This window comes from Perna viridis, chromosome 9 (genome assembly GCF_037379345.1).
Source record: "Perna viridis isolate PV_CMFRI_1.1 ecotype Kerala chromosome 9, ASM3737934v1, whole genome shotgun sequence".
In the NCBI taxonomy this organism is placed as follows: Eukaryota; Metazoa; Mollusca; class Bivalvia; order Mytilida; family Mytilidae; genus Perna; species Perna viridis.
In genome coordinates this window covers 16,259,771-16,282,819 of record NC_142453.1, presented here as the reverse complement: position 1 = coordinate 16,282,819, position 23,049 = coordinate 16,259,771, and the positions used below count along the sequence as shown (strand labels likewise).

At 31.9% G+C, this 23,049-nt stretch overlaps 1 long non-coding RNA gene across 2 annotated transcripts; it reads left to right on the top strand.

Moving 5' to 3' along the window:
- Window positions 1–3,144: 3,144 nt before the first annotated feature.
- Window positions 3,145–22,777, top strand: LOC148606960 (uncharacterized). Of its 2 annotated transcripts, XR_015915385.1 has the most exons (6): window positions 3,145–3,890; window positions 17,561–19,041; window positions 19,309–19,431; window positions 19,715–19,788; window positions 21,539–21,696; window positions 22,584–22,777. It is a non-coding gene; the product is annotated as an uncharacterized LOC148606960 (long non-coding RNA). The 2 variants fall into 2 exon arrangements; XR_015915386.1 differs by lacking the exon at window positions 3,145–3,890 and having other exon boundaries at window positions 15,679–19,041.
- Window positions 22,778–23,049: the final 272 nt, after the last annotated feature.

Sequence of the window (23,049 nt, the reverse complement as noted above, 5' to 3'; positions counted from 1 at the left end):
ATTTTATCATATAGACCAACAAAACAACTTCATAACAAAAATAAAAAAAAAGTGTAGCCTTTTTTCAAGTGTATCACATATTACAGAATTTGCATGATTCGTACAAAGACTGCTACTTAGATTAACTACCAAACCTTTGTGATATTATATTTTCTTTTCACAGCTGTGCAGTGATGCGACAAAACTGATGGACCAAAATGCCTCCAAGATATCAAAACTTTTTGGCTTGTAACATTACAGCAATACATGGAAACGCAAAAGAATCGCCAGGTGTTGCTAATGTTATCCAATAAATCATTTTATGTTTATTTATGCCGACTTATTCTTTTTTAACTGGTGTTTATTCAATTTACACACGTTATGCAACAATAATGGACAAAACGTTGTTAACCATGTACTGTGCAATCAACCATCAGTTGCCAAATATTTATGGCAATTTAACTAATTAGATGTTGTAATGCTGAATACTTTAACCCATGTCAGAATGAGGCTAAAGTATAGATTGGCACCCCAAGGTAATCCAAACTTAAATTGTAGTCACTAGAACGTTTGAAAGACTCCCAATTTGCAACCTTCAAACTGACACTGAGGTTAAAGGGAAACAACTCCACGCAAGGGTTCAGATTCTAGAGCAAATGTGTCAGCCTCCAGCAACTCTGCTCTTTATGAACCAGGAAATTGAAGTATTGATTAAATATATCAAATGGGTACATTGAGGAATATGTCTTCCATTAGATGGGAAAATGTTTGATATGACGTTTCTATTGCCAACCAACATTCCTTTAAATAAAATACTCAAATTGAAATATTGAGATATTCACTGTAATGAGACAGAAGGGCTAACAAATAACCGTGCAAGTTTTTTAACTCCTGAATCTTTTACAGCTAAAAACAGATTTTTTTTACAATTCTTTGATTGCAAGCTTTCTGTTTCCTTTTTGTAGCTGTGCCACATGTGTTCAGCATACGTCTCTTGCCAGCATGTAACTACTACACCATATAATTTTGACATATCATGCAGAAAATGAATATTTGGGTGACATTACATAGCATCATACTGTGCCTGCCAATGCTCTTTCTACAATATTCGTCATTAAATTTGATATTTTGGTACCCTTACTAAATATTTACATGATTTTAGTTATTAATTTGACTGAGAAAAAATCTTGTGCCCCAAGATCATTTAAGCATTAAAAAATAAGTACACGGTACACTCTTCTGAAACTATGTTTAGAGATTTGTTTTTGAATAGTTTATATTAATATCAGTTTTGAATGGAAATTGTATGATGGACTTTTTGCAAATTAGATTTTTATATAGGCAAATAGCTGAAAATTCCCCCCTCCATTTTGTTAGTTTGGTAAAATAAAAACCCAATAACTCTTCGACTACATAAATATAATAGAACATTCATCTTAATTTTTATATATTAATCCATTGAATCAATTGAATGACTTGAAATTTAGTTGTTTATTTAAATAATTTGTAAAAATGACCCTAAAATATCAAATATGGTTCAGTTTGGCCGATGATTCAGGTATCTACAAATAGTATTTTTTTATACCTTATCAATCAAAATCTGCTCGGTGAATTTTATTAAACATGTGTCAGAAGATTACTACAGTTAGTGTGGTAACATGTGCTGATTTAAAGAAAATCTTCTTCATAACATATATTTTCATGATTTTTTTGCTATTTTCATTTGGTTTATGGACTGTATGATGCTAATATCCTCTTTTAGGTTATTCAAATTTGAACCATGCAAACATTTACTGTCTATTTCATGAAACTATTGAAAAATAAATTTAAATCATGTACAATTGTAACTTCCAGCATCCTTCTTTCGGAAACACTAGTCACTAGAATCCAAAAATGTGCACATTGTATTTTAAGAAGACTCATAGTTTAAACAATATTAGACTTTACTCTTTCCACGTAGAAAGATACATTTTCAGGTCAGTTGATTTCAGAGTTCAGTCACTCCATCTAAATTATTGTGGAGATATAATAATTAAAAAGAAATAATTTTAATAGACATTTACAAAGGATCGAGTATATATATATAAAATGGAATTAGTTCGAAATGCGGCATCAGTTAATATACACGGACAAATTGTTTTCAGTGCGTTAACGTGGTGAACTGCAGACTTTTTTGTGAAAAAAAAACCAACAATGAGTCAGATAAGAACTTTTTCTTTGTTTTTATTTGTTAACAATGAATTTGAGTGAGACTGTACTTCTTAATGACAGATCGTATGAAACTCAGAATTTGTAGAATAAGCCACGCCTATTTTTATTCACAAAACAATACACGTACACACGTCTACAGGTACACCGTACTAGCGCGTTATTATAAATACATTTTGGTACTAATAAAACATCGTTAGTAATATTTAATTCCAGGTACATTAAACTTTTTTTTAATTCTTGGAAATTAGAAATAGGCTTGTTTTCTCCTTCTTAGGCTGGTACATGTATATATGTGCCTTGAAATGGTATTACACTAGACATTCAACTTGTCCCGCTTTTTCACAATATAATCAATCCCCAAATAAATGGACAAAAAGCATTTGACAAAGAATACTACTAGATGATAAATCCTCAATCAACTGAATAACATACAGTTGTATGTGTGCAACTGAAATGATATTTAAAACTTGGGACTTTGTGATTTATCTTTTATTTCGTAGTTAGAATAAAATCAATTAAGCATACATTTCAGAGGAATGATTCCTGCCTTGTACATCTCTATAACGATCCATGTTTCTCTCCTTGTGTCTATTGTGAAATACAGAGAAAACAGAGAAGTTCATGCATCTTCTCATCAGTGTTAACTTTGAGCGTAGAGACATTTAAGGATTGACAATGAAAAAACAATTTGTCTATTGAAAAATAAGATTAATTGTCGGAGTGCACATTGTTTATAGCGCAAAGCGCGATAAACGAAATGTGCACACCGAAAATTAATGTTATTTTTCAATAGACAATTTTTTTTTTCATTTTTCATTGTCAACAACAAGAAGGCAAAGTAATTCTGACCACGCCCACAGTAACAAGTTAATTATTTGAACGAATGAAATATAAATGTCAAGCGCTGGCAAGTGTCAACAATGAACAGATGCTCGATCGATAATTCAGTGAATGTCTGTTGATTTACTGGCCTGCGTTAATTTGAAACACACAGTTGTTAAATGTGATATAAATATCCTGATGACATGATGCTTGAAGAAACGGATAGCGGCACATTCGAGACACATGCCCCTTGGGCTTGGATGGCTACTTTCTGCGATGATGCAACAGGCAAGATTGACATCTGTAACACAGTTTTAGCCCGGATAAAATCGCGGAAAGAGTCTCTCAGTGCTTTCTTCTGATTCGACGAGAAGCTACGGTTATAACTACGGACAAAGCTCTCGTTTACATGACTACTCATGTACATGATATGTCGAAGTTCGAACCCTGCGTCGCTCATTCCCTGTATCACAGTAGCTCGGAGACAGTGGGCAATTGTTTCACTGATTTGATAGTGTACAATATATGTTCCTGATCAGGAGAACTCAGTGCATCCTTCGAGCAATGGTTGAAAAAGGAAGTTGCCGTCTGATCTGTCTTATTAATAAGCAACTTCAAATCTCTCACTGGGCAATTGTCACAGTCGGAATTAGCATACATTCTTTTGTCGGATGTAGCCTCGCCACCTTCAAGTCCTCCTTACCAATTTTTTTCTGGGTTTCGTGTGACAGAACGACGAATTCTCTCTCATTTTCATCATTTTTGAACAGAAATGAATCTAAATTTCAACTGTTGATGGAATTTCAACCCCCGGACACGAAATGGATTGCGATGCTGTACCAAACGTGAAGATGTACTGGAATTTGCTCTGAGAAAAGGTAAGTGTTTATTTTGTCTATATCTGATGTTGAAATTACATCTTTATGTTCTGTCGGTCGCGACAATCCTTGGTGTAAATTTTATTTCAATTTTCCATTCAATGTTTCATTTGCTTTTCTGAATGTTTTGTCACGCACGATGTCGATATCTCTATCAATATTCTTGAGATGTCGATTATTTCCGGCACTTATGCTTTTGAAAGAGTTTTTATGATACTCTTGGGCCTGAGCTGTGGACATTTCCTGCTTACGTTTTTTCTACAAATATTGGCGTAGCACCCATGTAAAATTTCCTGAGATGTGTATTGAGGTCCTCTTGTGAAACACTGTTCAAATCCAGCTCTTTACCAATGGTTTCTCTGCACCATTCTGTTAAAAAAATGACAAAACGTCTATGAAACTAAAGAAAATACGCAAAATTCCCTGAAACTATTAAAATATTTTTGTTTAGTGTACTTTGAAATAATACAATCAGATAACTCAATGGTAGAGCGATCATTTATCATGAGAGGTCCGAGGTTCGATCCCAGGTCTGTTCCATTTCATATATATCACACATATTTATTTCTTGCAAAAATGACATTTTCAAGTTTAAAAACGATTTGTGAAGTGTATAGTTACAAAATATACCTTGAAAAATATTCATCGCCCATTTTGTGTTGCGTTTTGTAGATTCCGACGGCCTTCCGTCTTCCAAATGTTGAAGGTCTTCGTCAGAAACAGTCTTGAATCTGTTTTGCTTTCGGGGTTGCAACCGTGCTGGTGCTGTCTGTACTTGCAAAACCTGACCTTCACTACTTCTACTGTGGGTCGTCCCGGAACAACCCTTCTAGGTAGCCGAACGCTACTTGATCTATCAAACCAAAGTTTGGCACTTCATCGTTGGCAATTTTTGAAATGATATATAGCTGACGACGACCTCGCCTCAAATTTTTTATCGCATTAAAATATTCTTTACAAGGATAAATCATACGCACATAAAGTACCCATACATTTTAGTTTTATTTTTTTTCAAAATATTTAGAAAAGAGTAGTTTGGAAAAGGGGCGTGTCTCTATTGTTTTTCATCCATCGAGAAATAGAAAAAAACTATTTGAACCAATCAAATTACAGTAAATATATCAAATTAATTTTTTTTGCATTAACTTTTTTTCTGGAAAGTTCTTCATTTATATGATTTGTTTGTTTGTTGGGGTTTAACGCCCGAACAGCAATATTTCAGCTATATGCAGGCGATGAACATGAAGTGGATGATAAAATGAACATGAAATGATGATCAAATGAAAAATGGGATGGAACACAAGGATAATGGGGTCGACAAATTTTGATTGCCACTGGAAATAGGGAGAGATGGGTACGGTCGGGCAATTTAGCCTCCTGTGGCGGAGCTCTATGGTTCTTACTCCGGAAAAATACCACAGTAGGATTCTTTACGTGCAAGGAACGTGGCATATTTCCCAACACGGTGCACCACTATGGTTTGCGGTCAGGTTTTCCGTATTATAGCCTGACAACCCCAGCATGTAACATACCACGGGTACCCCATTCTACCACCTGGGGCACACAACCCAGTTGCTCTGTGGGCAGAGCGCCCCAGCCCCCGGCTAAGATTCTGAGCACTATTTAGTCGCCTTTTACGACAAGCTTAGCGCTGCTGCAGGCCTATTCTGTTGACACCCGGACCTGCACGGGGCTCATTTATATGAAATTCAACTGAGATTGACAGGCCTAAGATCAGAGACATTGCAATGAGAGCCAGTGGAACAGAAATTTGATTCAAATATAACAAGGAATATTTTAATATTACATACATATTATAAGCATTTTAGATATTTTCATGTTTTGAAATTTCCACACAATTATTACAAAGAATACTGTTCTTATAGTCTTTAAATCTGATATCCTTTCTTTGTCTGGTTTCAAACCATAAACCAGTTTCTTTAAGTCTCGACGTAAATGGCAAATGTTAAAAGTCGTCTATTTCAGGGGATGTTTTGTGTTACATGCTAATACCTAGACATAAACTAGGCGGTCTGCAAAGACATGCAAAATGTTTGTCAAATAAACAATAAACAAATACCTGTATCGTGCTTTTAAAACACAAAAAACTAAATAAAAAGCCTTTTTAGTGTACATTTGTACAATTACAGATAAATTGAACTATGCAATTTCAACTGATTTTAGTCAATTTTCCTTTTTTTCTTGCATCTTGCTAAATTAAAATAAAATATTTCACTTTGTTTTCTATCTTTATTCTTCATTGGTGCCTTACATGCTATTAAAATGTTTTTACATGTTTAATATATTTATTCGGATAATAAATAATTAAACAGTTCTTAAACCTTTTTTTTTTTTTGAATGCGTATTGCGACTTGATCCAATGGTGAAATAGTGACCAACAAAAACATTTTAATGATGGGGTGCATAGAAATAAATTCCATCAAATGATATATTTTGAAATTAAAATTTATGTCATATATATGATGCATATGTTTGATTTTATTAGAAATTCAGAATTATAAAATGAGGTTGTGCGGATTTAAACCTATTTTGAATTGTGGTGTTAAGCCATCAAATTTTAAATCCTTGACCTTCTTATTAGGGCCCCGCCACAAAAAAGGAGCAGTTGCATTATAGTGATCACTTTGTCCGTCCGTCAGCCTGTGCATTCATTACAAACTCGTGTCCAAGCTGTAACTTCAATATAGGCTTTTTCTCATTTTGCAATTTGATAGATCATCTGAAGATGATGTGTTGCGTAAAATGAATAGCGGCCTATGACCTTTGAACTGAAGGTCAAATTCCTGTTTTTTTTAGTGACAAACCCATATACGGGCTGCAACTTTTTGTCTTTAGATTTGGGCTTTTGATATTTGGCATATGTGTCACATACCATCGATAGTAGCCTATGACATTGAAATTTGACCTCAATGTCAAATTCCTGTTTTTTTCAGTGACAAACTCGTGTCTGGAATATATTTAATTCCATACTTCTTTCTTAAGTAGTAAATATTTTTACTGAATATGAGGTTCCCATTAAAAACTGGAAATTTTGAGTTTAAGCTTTTTCCAAATCCATTTCGTATATTGTATACACGGATTAATTACCACGACATGAAATACATGTCTTAAGATGTCGTTAAACATGATTTGAAGACATCTAATCATGTCTTAAGATGTCTCAAGGCAATTCTTAATGACTCGTTTTAGCCGTGTCTCAAGACATTTAATTTTAATGTGTCTCAAGATATCTCAAGATGTCTCAAGACACGGAGGTCTATTTGCTATGTTTATGTATTAACAACGTCCCTTTTTAAACTACCGTTCATTTCCATGTGATCGTTCAAAAATTGAACAATGACTGTTGACATTTTTTTTATATTTTTTATCTAAATTTAATTCAATATTTTTTATTAACCAAATGCCAAAAATACGTTAAAATATGTCAAAAACTGACCAACTGATATGAATTCAAACCGGGCATCTATTCGGGGCCAATATGGATCAAACCAGGGCCAATATGGCATCATAACTTCCGGTCGTTTGACACCGCCATTTTGAGTTAGAAATGGATTTCATAAACTTTGATCACCAAAACTAAAAGCTGTAGAAACATAAAAAAATGTTCCATTTTATACAAAAATAATATTTAAGACTGATTAATGCAAATAAACCTACATGTTCGTGGTAAAACACAGAAACAACTGTTCTATAAATCATCTAGTTGAGTTGGTCAATAAAATTGTCAATAAAATGTAATTTCATGTTGGCTCGACCAATATGACAGTCCTCAAACCTATAACAGGGCCAATATATAATTACATATTTATTAATATATAATAATAACTAACCACTCATACTTTACAAAAGATTTATCTACACATTCTATAATTAAGCTTCAACAGATAAATGACTTTATAATGGTATACACCATGCCTCATTAAGCTATTTATTTTTTTTTCTGAAATGGGAATGACTTAAAAAAAACTCAAATACAACAAGCAAATAAATGTTTATTAAATAATGAAAGTGCATGCGAGCGGTATTATTCAAAATATTGTTCCATTTATATAACACAAACTTTTCCCATTTTCAGGCACGCTATTTTGTTCTTTTATTTTTTTCTGTTTATGCAGACAGAAAAATGTAGTGTTACATAAGAACAATCTTATTAAACAAAATTCTAAAAGTATGGTGAAAATGATGAATTGTAAGATTTCAAAGGAGTTATCAAGATTTGTGGTGTAACAAAATGTGAACGAATGTTAACCTTATTTGCCGTCTGTTTCATGAAGAGTTTTGCCGCATCACTCCAAATAACAGGCACTGTGACATCAAAGCGAACTTCTTTTTCATCTAGAAGAATGCCTTGAATATCCATAAATTGGAAGAAATGTTGTTTCAACGCCAAGATACATTTCCCGAAAAAAAAGTTGAATAGGCAGTTGTCTTTTCACCGTTTCATCAGTGATCTTGAGGTCTTGTTGTGATTTTCTGTTAATTACAGTATACGTAAGTATTCAAAACATTATGTCTCAAAAAGCAAAATTTGAAACAAATTATCAAATTTGACTATTTATCTTGATATGTATAATCATCACTACCGATCCGGAATATATAAGAATCCATTCAAGAGTTACCTTGATAACTATTTGACTTAACATCGAAAATGCGAATTTGTTTACTGAACTACAAAGCGGCACACAAAGGTAACATATGGAAGTTGGTGGCTGACTACTACCTTGTATTTTCTAGGCATGTGTTTTTTTAAATTTTTTATTGTGCATGACCTGTACTCGGCGTCTCATAAATAAGATACTGTTAAAATTTGAATAAAAACATTTTCTACGACTTTATTGACACCTACCGTCGTTTAAATGTCTTAAATGACTTGCTCATTCGTTTAGCCGAACGGCTTCTCTCTAAACAATCAATCGTTAAATTCCGATGAGATTTTAATTCTCTGTCTCAATATTTACATTGTCAAAAGTCGGCCATGTTTACAGCGATCGGGTTGCTAGGAGATGTTTTTTTTTAATGTAAATGGTTTGTCCAAAAATCGAAGTACCCAGAAAGCATTTCGGCGTTAGTTCGGATATTTCGGATATTTCGGATTTATTCTATGCGAACAAAGTACAATACCGAGAAGTTTATCAAGCAGACGAATGTCACCGGATTTCGACGGGAACTTACGAACTTCGTTTGTAAACAAATCGTCCCGTAGAAATCAATGTGGCGGATATTAGTTTGGGATTTTTCCCGTAAGGATTTGTTACGCACGATTTAAGCCAATAAGCGACTCGTTGGTACTAACAAGTCATGCATATATACGAACTATCTTCAGAATAAATAAAAGAGATACAACTCTAGTGGTAAGTCCCGACAGTTTAAAAAGTAGAGCTTCAATTCGAAAATGTGCTGTATGTGACGTCGAGTATAATTAATATAAATTTTACAGACTAAGTATATCTTTGTACATTAAACCTGCTTGGAATTCTACAACTCACATATCATTATTGTGAAAATATCTGAATGTGATAATATTTTTTCTCTCTGTAATTTTGGCATTATGATTATGTTTATTTCTTTCAATAAAATGTTATGCTTAATACAAAAAAAAAGACTTTACATTCGTTATGTGAATAAATTTACAAGAAATAATAGCTAATTAAGGACTTTGGCATGGTCGGATTAGCATCATAACGAATCGTCCAAGCATATGTAACTTGTTATTAGCACCTATAAAATAGCATATAACCGATTAAACTGTATATCTATCATGTTGTTAACATCGTTAAGTTTAATAATCATAGACTTCAATTTTCCACAAAAAATATTGTCAATCACTGATATATGACAGCTACGGCTCTCAAACGTCTGAGAGCTTAATACAGGTTGTAAGGGACAACATTCATGCCATAAGAGGTGAATATATATATATATATACCGTAGCATTTGTAATAAGTTGGACCATGAGTTCTCTAAAACTGATTGAGTATTTCAAACTTATGACAAAATTTAAAAAAAAAACAAATGTAATTGTGTCAATGACATTAATCAACATCTATGTGGAAATATGTATATTACTTTTTCATATAAAACCATTTTAAATCTCCTCGAGAAAATGAGTTCATCGTGTCTTTCTTCTTTGACATATTGTCAAAATATTTATTTTCGTTTAGTATCCAAATGCAACAAAATTTTCCGCCTTTTCACATGACGGTGTTTTTTGTTTTGTTTTCCCGAAATCCAAGGTCGAGGATATTCAATTTCAATTTTACCCGTTTCTAGATCTAGCTCATCTTCATATGCAAATGTATATCCAGAATATATATAGTACCAATATCGATAGCCACGATGTACTGGGGGTTCATTGGAAGCATTTTCCCCACGTTCTTGGACCTGACGGTCTGAAATTGATAAAGCTGAAATGAAATATTAAAAATATGGTTCACATATACGTTATTGGTGGTTGTTACACCATGAAATAAGATTACCGACGCTTTATTTTTAAGTATCTTATGTGGATTCATTTGCACAGCTACATGTAGTAGCTTTACATTATTGAATTCAATGTCTATACATATTTTATGTTGAAAACGAATACCCACCTATCTATTTATTGGAAATATGAATTTCTATAAAAGCTTAGAATTCAAACAGTGTTGTCGTCTGTAACAGTTTTTTTCCTCTTCTAGAAAAAAGTAGGCAGTAATAAACATGACCTAAATGTTTCAATAACTTTTCAACATATTAAACAATGGACTAGTTATTGTCAGTTCTCATTACTGTTTGTACATGTAAGGAAGTATTGATCTCATAAACATGATGTTGGGCTACATTTTGATTGACGACTCTATTTGTAAGTGCGGGGACTTCATTGATATTTCGTTTTTATCGTCGGCCTTGTGGGAACAAAAAAGATATATATTATAACTTTGGAAGAGTAATCAAAGGAACCAAAGTTATAGCGGTAATCAAAAGAATGTAATCCAGGGACAAATACCAGACATGGAAAACAGACATACACATCAAAAAGCATAAAGTAACTAAAATCACACATACAAAGTAACAAAAGCAAATGAGTAACTCGCGATCGGACTCCACTAAAAACTGGGAACATGGACCAAGTACACCGGTAGGTAAGCGCCCTCTGCTTTTCTAGAAACACCCGCCGAGTTGCTCATAAAAGTTAAACCCAGTGTAGACAAACGAGGAAAGGAAAACTATGACTCGTTGAAAAAAACCTCGTCTCCTCATTGGTCATACTAAAGCCTTCCTCAGGTGAGACGTATATGCATATGCATACATCTCAAAAGCTGACATTTTGCAATATAAACTTTTTAATATGTCTTATGGATCATCTAAGACATATTTGAATTATTAAAAACGTCGATTTTATGGGTCATTTTAACAAGGACATATAGTAAAATGTATCAAGTAAAACTTATTTTTCAGTAAATATTTTTTAAAAATTTATTTCCCGAGAATCAAAAATCTAAACTAGAAAAATGAATCCATTGATGCATAGTAGAGTATACCTTATGGGGCATCTTTTATCAGGTAACACGCTCAAACTTCAATATTTGACCTTAAAATGACATCCGACGTGTTGACGGCCGTATTTCACTGCAACGTTGTCTTTCCCCCGATGTCAGTGTTTTACTTTATTGACTTTATTGGTTGTTTAAACACTTTTACAGTCGGCCACGGTATTTAACTTGATTTCCGAGTTCATTTGAAAAACCATTGAATAAAATACAGCTATTCTGTTTCTTTTTTTCAAATTTCTTTCCTTGACCCAGGACATTTTTTTTAATTAAAGCCATACCTGTTTAGGTATTAAAATATAAGACTCTCAAAGGAGATAAAAAAGTTAAAACAAAAATAAATCGGATGCAGGCGAGCGAGAAGAAATTTTGTTTTTCTTGCAGACACCAAAATACATGCGATGAATCAGGCTAAGGAAATATTAAAATTTGAGTGGCATTATCATGAGAAAAATCGACTCGAGTTAGTTAATAATGGACTGAGAAATATTATACAACCGAATCGTTTATGAACTTCAATAGTTGACACGAACGTGGAAGAAAGCCCCGGTAAACATTGTAAAGCGATATGAGTACATTGTAACTGCATTGAAAAGATAGATACCTTAAAAATGTGAATATGTTTGTACTTGTATGAATAATTCTGTTTATAAGTTGGGGTAAACCATCTGACTTAACATATCAATACTATCTTAAGTAAAAGTCTAGACAATTGTCCAGCATGTACTCATAGTTTGACAAACCTTCTCCCGTGGGGTAATTCGTTCGTTGTTGAATCAGTGGTGACGAGCCTTGTTCTTTTTTGCGATTACCGAAACCGGTCGCAGAAATGTCGTGCGGTGCATTGTGACTTTGTATCCAAAAACGGTGAAAGGCGGATAACTATAACGACGACGTCATATAGTAATGATTTTCTTACGGAAAGTCTTAATAATAAAGTCTTCATAGAAATAATTTGATTTTCTTTTTTTCAGTACTTTCTTTTATCCATTACGTTACATGTTACATGTTCATGTATAATATAATACAAGATGGTGTATTTGAATTGATAAATGAGTAGCATAGCATAACTACAGACTTGTTTATAAAGTGGGACTTTCAACATTATTTTTACTCGGAAGTCACGTGAGTGGCTTCGAGTATTGTAAGTATAAGAATGACAGAAGGGCTTCCGGCAGATAACTTCACGGACGTAAATGCTTTCTTCAAATTAATGCGTGATTCTCTTTTAAACTTTAAATATTCCACCGATATCCAAAACGATATTTTAAACATTTTAAGTGTTAATTTTCAGTTAAATATTGTCGAACTGGTAAATCGAGACGCCAAACTATATTTACTATTTTTTTTACGCTTGGCAGCATAATAATTTCATAGGAGATAGTTAAAAGCCAATATAATCTAATTGGAGTTATCTCTCTTTGGGTGGTGTTGGATTTTAACTATGCCCAGTGAATGGTATTATTATCAAAATCATTTCATAAGGAAGCGTCACAATCAATATCAAGTTTAAGGTCTCAAGAACGGAAACAAAGGCAGTAATCTTATTTTCACGATATTTGTGTACATCTTTGTTTTGTTTTGCTGCAGGTTGCAAGGGAAATATGGGTTCAACACCAAAACATTCTCAAACCTTAGTCCATGTCATGACCGGCACTAGATAGCACATTGCTTAAAAATTAACCATCGGGAACCTATCTTGCAGGTTGCACGCCAAGTGACTTCCGAGTTTCAGCACCTTCGGTGATTTGATTTTACATTTTTCCTGTTTATTATTACCGTCACATTTTCAATAACGCTTTGGGGAGTATTTATAAATTTGATTTTTAAGAGACATGTGTACACGTTTAATAATGCAGTTCAAGTATCGTATGCTAATATAAAGTCTTCTTTATTGGAAATGATTTTCATTCGCTCATAAATAAGTGACGTTATTTTTCCTTGAAATGTCCATTTACAGTGTTCTTTACCATTATGAAACAACTATTTTGGCCAACGATCTACTGCAAATCTTGATTCCATGTTGGTATCAATAGTCAATTTGCGCTGTCAAATGTTTTATTCTCTGACTTGTGATGTGGCTGTCACTAATTTGCAAGAAGAAATCAGAAAGTGTTTGACATAAAACTTGAAGAGATTTATAATTAACTATTAAAATGAAAACGAACTTTACACTAGTCGATGCCTGTTTCTAATAATAATGCGTAAATATCAAGATTTCAAAATTATGCACGTCCATTTATTTTGATGGTTTTGAGTAAACAGTACAGTACTGTCAACAATTACCAACAAAGTGGTAAAAAATCTATTTTAAAGAATTCCACTTCGAGATATTCATTCCACAACGTGGTATATGCCGACAGTAAAATTCTTAACATGATATTATAAATTTCTATAAAGATACATACATGTGAAGAATTTTATCACGTCTGCAGTAGGATGCATATTTTTATATAAAAAAAACCCACATTTTTCACTAAATCAAATTACAGAATCCGAAAACAATGTGAAAATCCCCTATTATATCATCACGGAAACAATCCGGATATGCCTCCGTCTTTTATGTCTACGTGCAAGTGTCTGAAAGGATCTGGCGGAATGGAACAAATAAAAAAGCCACCATTGATCTGACAGTGTAATTTCATCAAATGATTATAATTATGAAGACCATTATTTGATTTCTGCAACACTGGAATATTTCGAAAATTTATCCTATAGAATGTTAGAAAAGCGAGGATTTTTACGGTATTAATTGCTCTGAAATGTTCATTTTCAGTGCATTGCGATAAAATTTTTACTCAATTTATCAAAATAATATGATTTTTTTTTTGTGTTTTTCCATAATTCTGAAATGTAAATAGTAATATTGCTAACAATTCAACTTTCGAAATAATATATTTGATCATATCATGTTTCGCTCACTCCCTGATTCTGATAGAGATTGTCACTAACATACGTTTTGATATCCGCATTTCAACAATTAATCTTTACCCTTATGCAGGTAAATATAGAATGATGTTGACACTAAATAATCAAATTAATTACAAGGAAAAACCCATTAGACTTGCTGTATGAATTCGTTTATTTATTGCATCTTTTCTGAGTGTAAAAAAAAATTGAAAATAGAACTTCGTTTGTTTAATGCATTTTATCTTAATTTCTAATAATAATATCTTAATATCTAATCATTTCAATCAGATTACTTCGATTTTATACTTAAGGTGGAAAACAAATCAATAACGAGACGTCCAGACAATACAAAATACATAGAAAATTTCTAAATTGCACAGTTACCAATTGGGAAATGTATTACTTATGTGATACCAATTTTTTGTATTTGTATTTGTTTTGTTTTGTTTTGTTTTTTTTTCATGGTTATCGAAGTTTTGTCCTACCTCGGATTGCAACTTACAAGAGAAAATCGCCTAATGAATCCAAGAATTAGTTACTTTTGACTATTTTGACTATCCCACGAAAAGTGATGCGTCTTATGTTTAGTCTGTAATTCAGGGAAAATTTGGGATTTCCCACCAGAATGCCTTTTGGCATATCGTTATGTTAAAACAATGACTTCATCAACACAAAAATGTATTACAAGCTAGAACGTCAATAATGTGTCTATAATTGACATCTTATATTACCTTTGAATGTTTCAATTATTTCTTATGAAACAAGGAAGTTTGCATGTAGTATTCCAATCAAGATATAAAGGCAACATGTTTCTTCAAACCAGAAGTTGTCTCCATACAATAAATCCATGGTTGAAATGTTTAAGTTGTTGTCGTATGTGGCCAATATTCCCTGTATTGAAATATCAAAGTTGTTCATTTAGTCCTTTTACGAAATTTTGGATGTCTAAATGCTCCAGATAGATTTTGCATTTTCGTTTGAAACCGACATACTCCAGTACAATTACAGTCAGTACGTTAAAAAGGATTATCTCAGACTTACTTGAAGAAACGAAGTGTAAAAATTATGTATTGCCAAGGCCATTTAAAAATCTGATTCCAAAGCAAACAAACACTGGAATTAGAATTTGAAAATTGATTGTCTATATAAAACGCTATAATTAAGAAATAATTCATGGCGGTGGTAGATTTGTACTCATTCTAACATGGGTGCGGCATTTATGTTCGATTATTTAACACTGAGTGACAGCGAGGTGTTAAATGAGAGTATAAATGCCAAACCCATGTTAGAATGAGTACAAATCTATCCCTGGAAGGAATTATGTCTCTTCTAATATGACCAATACGGTAGTTTTTGTGACAAAAAATTCCCTAGGCGTAGCCAAGATAACGGCTGTTCCGTTTAACCTCGTCCGTATGGAATTTGGATTAAATTTGTATATTAATGTCATCGTATATGTTAAATGTGTGTATTTATATAACTGACTTCAATTAGATAACCTCTCAGCCGTTAAAGCATCGCGTAAACATTTTTTAAATGAGTGTTTTGTCTCGAAGCGACAGCGAAAGAAAAGAGACAGTGCACAGGTGCTAAAGGTGGGGTTGTACCGACATATAATGTTTGATGATATGAAGACGTCATATTAGAATACAATATATCCAATATGTACCAATGACAAAAACATAAAAGTCGTCAAAAATATTATTTTACACAATCCTTGTATTACCAGCAAACAGTTAGGTTCACTAAAATATTACTATTAATCAGCTTATAATTTCTTACTTAACATGTACAAATTTTTGAACACGTATTACTATTTTCGCTCCAAATTTTCCATACATTTCTCTTCACTATACTTTACTTAATCAATAAAACATCGACTAATGTTCTATGAAAGAAAAGTAAACAGATATGGTGAAACACAACAAAGGCACCATCGTATAACCCCTATACAAATAGTAAATACTTAAGTAATAAGTGTAAATACATATCATGTAAGCTCTGAAAGGCCCGAAAATGTAATAAAATCTACAGTAACAACATATTGACACTTCTTCAAACAACAACAAAAAAAGTTAAATATCACTACCGGCATTACACAAAATAATTCATTTCTTACCGAGTATTATGCAACAAGCGCAGCAGATCATTTCATATCCGAAATCGACAAAATTAGATTTAGACAAAAATCAGCATAGAAAATGTTTCATTTATCGATAAATTTTTGAAAATATTTAATTTGAAATTGAATTTGATTTCAAAAAGCTATAAATCGTGCGATAAAAATCAACGCAGGAACAAAATATCACTGTCAGATTTCAAAAGAAATAAAAGGTATATCTCGGTGAACGTACTGACACCATGGGACATCGTTTCCATGTTACAGAAAAATGAGCTAAATCGAAAATAATAAGCAATTTTTGCCAGATCTGCTTAAGGATAGCTATGTGCCTCGTATATAAGAAAATGGAAAGGAAAACTATGACACGATGAACAAAACAGTTTTTTTCATGGTGCAATTGGATATATCATTACGATCCATGAATTCATGATGGCGACCATAAAACTTATGTAGTGATGACTTCAACCTTGTAGCAACATAGCCCTGTTCCAGAAGCCTAACTGTAAGAACTCTATCGCGATGCAAAAAGTGTGCGTAGTAACGGCAAACTCTGGCATAATGTATGTGTTGTGATATGAAAACTCCATACGCAGGTGCTGAAGGGATGTTACCACAGGAAAGGAAAGTTGACAATTCTGAATGAAAAATCATCACGTTTGTTGTGAAGTTTGGTCAATAGTTTACTTTTACCATTGATCTAGCCAAGTTTTTGATACAAGATCAATGTGTTTTAAGTCTTAAGGTTTGTTTTGTATGTCAAATTTCTTCCTTTTTTTCAGTTATTTTTGTTTGTATGTTTGTTTTATTTTGTTTTGGTTTTCTAAAAATATATGTTTACTTCTCTTATTACGGATTCTTTGAAATAACCATTATTTTCAAAGATTCCAAGTTATTCTTTAGCGTAGTTTTTGAGATCAAATTGTCGAGAAACATATTCAGTCATATTCTGAAAAATATGATGATGGCAGGCATTTTCAACTCTTTTTATTTTTGACCATTGCTCAGATAACCGCAGGAATATCCATTTCACAGAAGAATGCTGGCATGTTATTAGTTTATACGTGCTTGTTTTTCCATTGTTCTTCTAGTAGATCGGCTGCAAGGAATCGTGTGGGAGGAGCCAATTATGGGACACAAATATCTGGATCTATGACAGCACAGGAAAGAGCCAGATTACAGAAAGAATCCCGACTTACGTAAAATCTGTAAAATTTATGATATAATAACGATATAATAATGTTCAATTTAGTAATATTTGTTTAACAGTATTTTTTGCAGCCAATGTCTCGCTGTCCCTGTTTATATGAGCATCAATTATATATATTTTTTGCTTTTTTCTTCTATTTTAATGGACGTTGCAAAGAATAATTGTATGATATGATTAATACCATTCTATTTTTAACCTACTATTGAAATTATTATACAATGAACCATTCGAATGATAAAATAATACTTCTTTACCGATCATAATTTTCTCATGTGATGTGCTCTTCGTATATTTATGTAAATAATTTATTTGTACATAATTTAATTTCAGAAGTGACACGCTTTCTGATTAGATAAAAAATAGTTCATCATCTCACAAAGTTATGTAGTGTGACTTTTTATGATTTACTCATTGAATTTTGTAACAAGTTTAAGTACCAGTCCACATAAAATTCACACACTGCCAGTGGAAAAGTGATTTCTGGTGTAGAAAAAACCCACAGAACAAATGATGGTTTTTCAGTCTACTTTTTTTTTGTCTTTTTACAAATTACTGCAATGCGCATTGTGAGCACTTAACAATATCCTTCTACACAGGTTATTCATTGTGCACTACGTGAATGAGGTTATTTCTGCATAGACCGCAATAATATAACTGTCTATTTTTAGATGCGTTCAAACAACACTTGACACTTATATATTAAAAGGTTTTATGCGAAATATCAGTTCAGAATAAAACAACTTTTTTAGCTAGATGGATAGTTTTATTTTTAGACCATAAAAATGATGCAAAAGATAGAATATTAAGTAAGTTCAGTCATTTCAATTATTCCTGTACACGTGTAAAATTCCTGAATATATTTTGTTTTCATCCAAATGGAAAAGATTTTGTTATGTATCAAAATACTAGCGATTCAATTAAATGTTTGACGAAAACGCATCAGTGAGTTATTTTATTATATGAATTGAAATTAGATCAAAATATTTGATGTTTAATTCTATTTTTAAAGGCATTTTTTTTATTTTATAATTTGTTTTTGGCTTTGTTTATTTCTGATTCTAATTATTAATATTCTTCTTACTGTGATTATTATTAGTAATAGTAGATACCGAAAATTGATTATCTACAATTTCATTATGTATATGTTTTTATTTTTCTTATAAATCTTATTATATATCATCATTATAATTTTTATTATTATTATTGTTGTTGTTGTTGTTGTTGTTGTTGTTGTTATACGTAATTATCAAAATATCTATTCATTTTAGCTGAGAAAGCAATTCGAGGTCTAGTTGGAAATGACTTAATCCACTTTATTCCTCCAATACCTAACCAGGAGTACAAAGATGCCAAATTTACCAAGTATGTTAATTGTACATGTATAGTTAATTCAATGAAAAGCGATGTTTAAAAAAAAGGCAAAACAAAATAATCAATGTTTTTGCTGTACATTCTTTTGAGATTCATACGATTCATACCAGTAAACTTTTGTGTTCATATATTGCTGATTCTTGCTTTGTCAATATTGCGTGTCGTATCTATATATATATATATATATATTTATTGACAATTGGTTGGTTGTTTTCTTTGTTTATACTCCTACTCATGTAGCAATTTCTATTGATGTAGCATAAAGGTTCTTAGACTAACACTTCCGAGAGTGAAGATAACAGAAACTGGAACAACAATAGAAGTACGCATAACAAACTTTGGTATTACAGTCTCTGCCAGCTGGAGTGCGGAAAAGAAAATGTAAGTAGTCCTTGTTTACCACTAAGATACATCTCTTTTTTTTTGTTTTGTTTTGTTTTGTTTTGTTTTTGTTTTTGTTTTTTTTTCGTTTTTTGTTTTTTGTTTGTTTTTGTTTTGTTTTTTGTTATTTTTGGTATGTTTTCGTTTGTATTTTGTAGTTATTTGATTTTTTTACGTAACAATCTTTTTTCTATAAGTTATATGATTTAAAAGTCAATTCAATGTATGTGTGAATAATTTAATTATGCTTTTTATAAATTTTTAATTCACTTTTGCGTTTTAGCGGGGTTATCACTATCACAGCAAGAGGTTCTATCAAGGCTGCAGCAAGTGGTGTTGGAATGAATTTGAGTCTAAGTAAGATAATAACTGCTTGTACATATATACTTAAACGTCCCATTTTTTTTTTTGGCTTTCTATAACTAAGATGGAAAAGGAAATTGCACAGACATTGTTTTTTTTGGGGGGTTGACTCAAGCAGCATTATGTTGTTTTAACATAAACATACAGAGTAAAAGACATTTTTAAAGTATGTTTCATAATTATCTAGCAAAACTTCGATTTAAAAAGAAATTATACATTAAGACATGTCGCATGAAAAAAGCTGAATATATAGTATTATACAGCTAAAATGAAATGCACGTTGAAAAATTACTTTTTGCTTATACGTAATGGGGGCCCAAATAAAAACAAATGTCCTCGTTATTAATTAATGTGTGCTTTTTCAAGTAAGCTGTATAATAAACTGGTTTCGCTTGAATTAGGAAAAAATATACAAACCCTTTATGTACTCGTTTTGCAATATACTCATAAACTATGTGACAAAATTATGTTGCAATCTAAGAGAATGTTTACGATTGAAGTTCCGAGTTCTTTAATTATCAAATTACCAAAAGCATTTTTCCCTTTGATTCAGGTTAGAAACAAACAAAACCTTTTACGAGGCTGGCCAAACATTTGATAAGGATATTAATTAAGAGTCTAATAATGAAGATATGTGATCATAACGTATGCTCTTTTTATGACAGAGAAAAATACAGAAAGACGAAGAGAATATCTTCTTTTCTTCTGAAGGACCCTTTTTGTATTACTCCTTTAATTTTTATGATATATTTTATAATATGGTTTGGGTTGCACAAGATATTTGTGAAGGTACATCAGTTGTCTTTGTGTTTGTGAATTGGTGACACGTCGATATATCAATTAAATACTATGACTCATAAATATATTACATTTATATGGGGGCTGGTGAAATTTGATCACGATATGACTGTTAATCCCATCTAAAATTAGATTAATCTTGTGAAGTTGTCGAAAAAAAATTTTAACCGAAAGTGGATCAAATGGCACAAAATGTTTGTACTATTTTAGTATTTAAGTAATTGATAGACAAATATACTTAGTTTTATCACTCATTAGACAAAAACTAAAGAAATCGTGTTTTGTTTTTTAGAACTACTGGCGGAGAAAAGTTTTGAGCATCTAGCATATGTTTTACCCAATATATGACTTGGACTATTAACTACAAACGAGTCTCTTTGCATACTAAAATAAAGAGAAAAAACGTATTAAAATATGTATCTAATGTAGCATCGTCCAGAGATATCAAAATTAGCACGAAGGCATCTGTTCCGAGGGTTTATATTTTTCTAGGATAATACGGCATGTAATAACCATTTTGTCATGTAGTAAACAATTTCGCATATTTTTAATAACATTACAGTATATACGGTTTTTATTAAATAAATATGTTTTGCAAATACCTGGTTAACAACTAGTGATACGAACTAAATGAAATTTTCTTCTGCTTATAAATTTTTGTTTGATATAAATACTTGAAAATAACAGCGAATATCAAGCAGGACAGCGATTTTGGTATTATAAAGGTTAAACCTGCGATACAACGGTGTGCTATAGAATGAGAGGTCAAACATTTTAGACGTAATCAGGTATTCAAAACAGCTTTAGTTACTACTCAATTATATTATGTATAAAATTTGTACCCTTCCTGTATTCGGATGAATAACATATAATTTGATTTGACTATTTAGTAAATCAACAAGAAGAATCAGATATCTATATCAATATTACTATCATATTAATCTAGGAAAAAGTCCACTTAAAGTTCAAAGTTGCAAAGCTTGGATAAACAACATAAAAGTTAATATAAAGGGCCAGAACATTGCTGGTAAAATTCTGAGTTGGTTGAATAATGTGTTTAGAAAGACCGTCGAAAGATTCCTTAAGAAACAATTGAGAGGAAAGGTGTGTATCAATAGATCCCATCATGCATTCTAGATACCTAAAATTGTACTAATATAATATTAGGTCGTGTTGTTGGTTCTGTATATTAGTTTTTCGTTTAATGTCTATGAGGTGTTTCCGGTGTTGTCTGAGCACAACCGCACCCATCCCTAGTCCCACCCCCTATTTCCCTGAAACTTCGAAATTTCTATATTTTCAATGTTATATATATTCTGCTTACTATCCTTGAAAGCTGGCCAAAAGAATCGACAAGAGCACTTTGTATATTTTAACAAATTGACCACATAGCGAAATAAGTCAAAACCAAACATTTTTTTAATGTGGAATTTGTTCACTTTAGACAAGTGTCTGGTTTACCCATATTCTAACTACATTTAAACTTATACAACGAACCTTCAAAAGTGTCAATTTAGACAGTTTTTCGGTTTTATTTAGTGTTCCGTTTAGACAGAACTCATTGAATATCTGATTGTCGACGATTGTTAATGCCTGCTTTCAACTCATTGAATATCTGATTGTCGACGATATTTAATGCCTGTTTTCAACTCATTGAATATCTGATTGTCGACGATTATTAATGCCTTTTTTTTTTGTTTATTTTTCTTTTTTTTTGTTTGTTTGTTTGTTTTTTTTTTTCAATATTTTTTACTTATTGATTTGGTATGTCTACTGATTGTATTTTGCTAAATTAACACCAATTGTTATAAAAAGCATTAACGATTGAAAAACAGGTATATTGGTATATACTGCGAAAAAAAAAAACAAATGCCGATATACCTTTTAATGTACTGTGGTTTGTAATGTTTAAAAAATAAAAAAAATTTGGTTTTATGTTATAAATCAACCATCTTATTTTTGTTATATTATATTTTTTTTTCTTTTCACAGTTGTGCAGAGGTGCGACCAAACTGATGAACAAAAACGCATCAAAGATATCAAAACTTCTTGACTTGTAACATTACCGCTTAACGTGAAAACACAACACCGTAAATAATAACACAATAAATTTATGTTTATATCTATACCAAAGTTTTCTATTCTAAGTATTGATTTTTCAAGTTAAAAATCAAAATGACATCATCTGGTTAACCATGAAATGAGATTTTCATATTAACAGACATACATCTTTTTTACAAATTAATTGATTAAATGTGTTCGTGTACAGAACAAACATTTGTAAACAAAATCGCAAACAAGAAAAAATAAGTTTATAGCTTAATTATTGCGTTCTTTAATCGAAGGACGCTCAACGTACGGTTGCATCTGGTCCATGCCCCAGTTCATAGTAGTGTCCGAGTTTTGGTGACTTTGTATGTGTTATTTGTCTATCTATATTCTTTGTTGTGTGTGTGA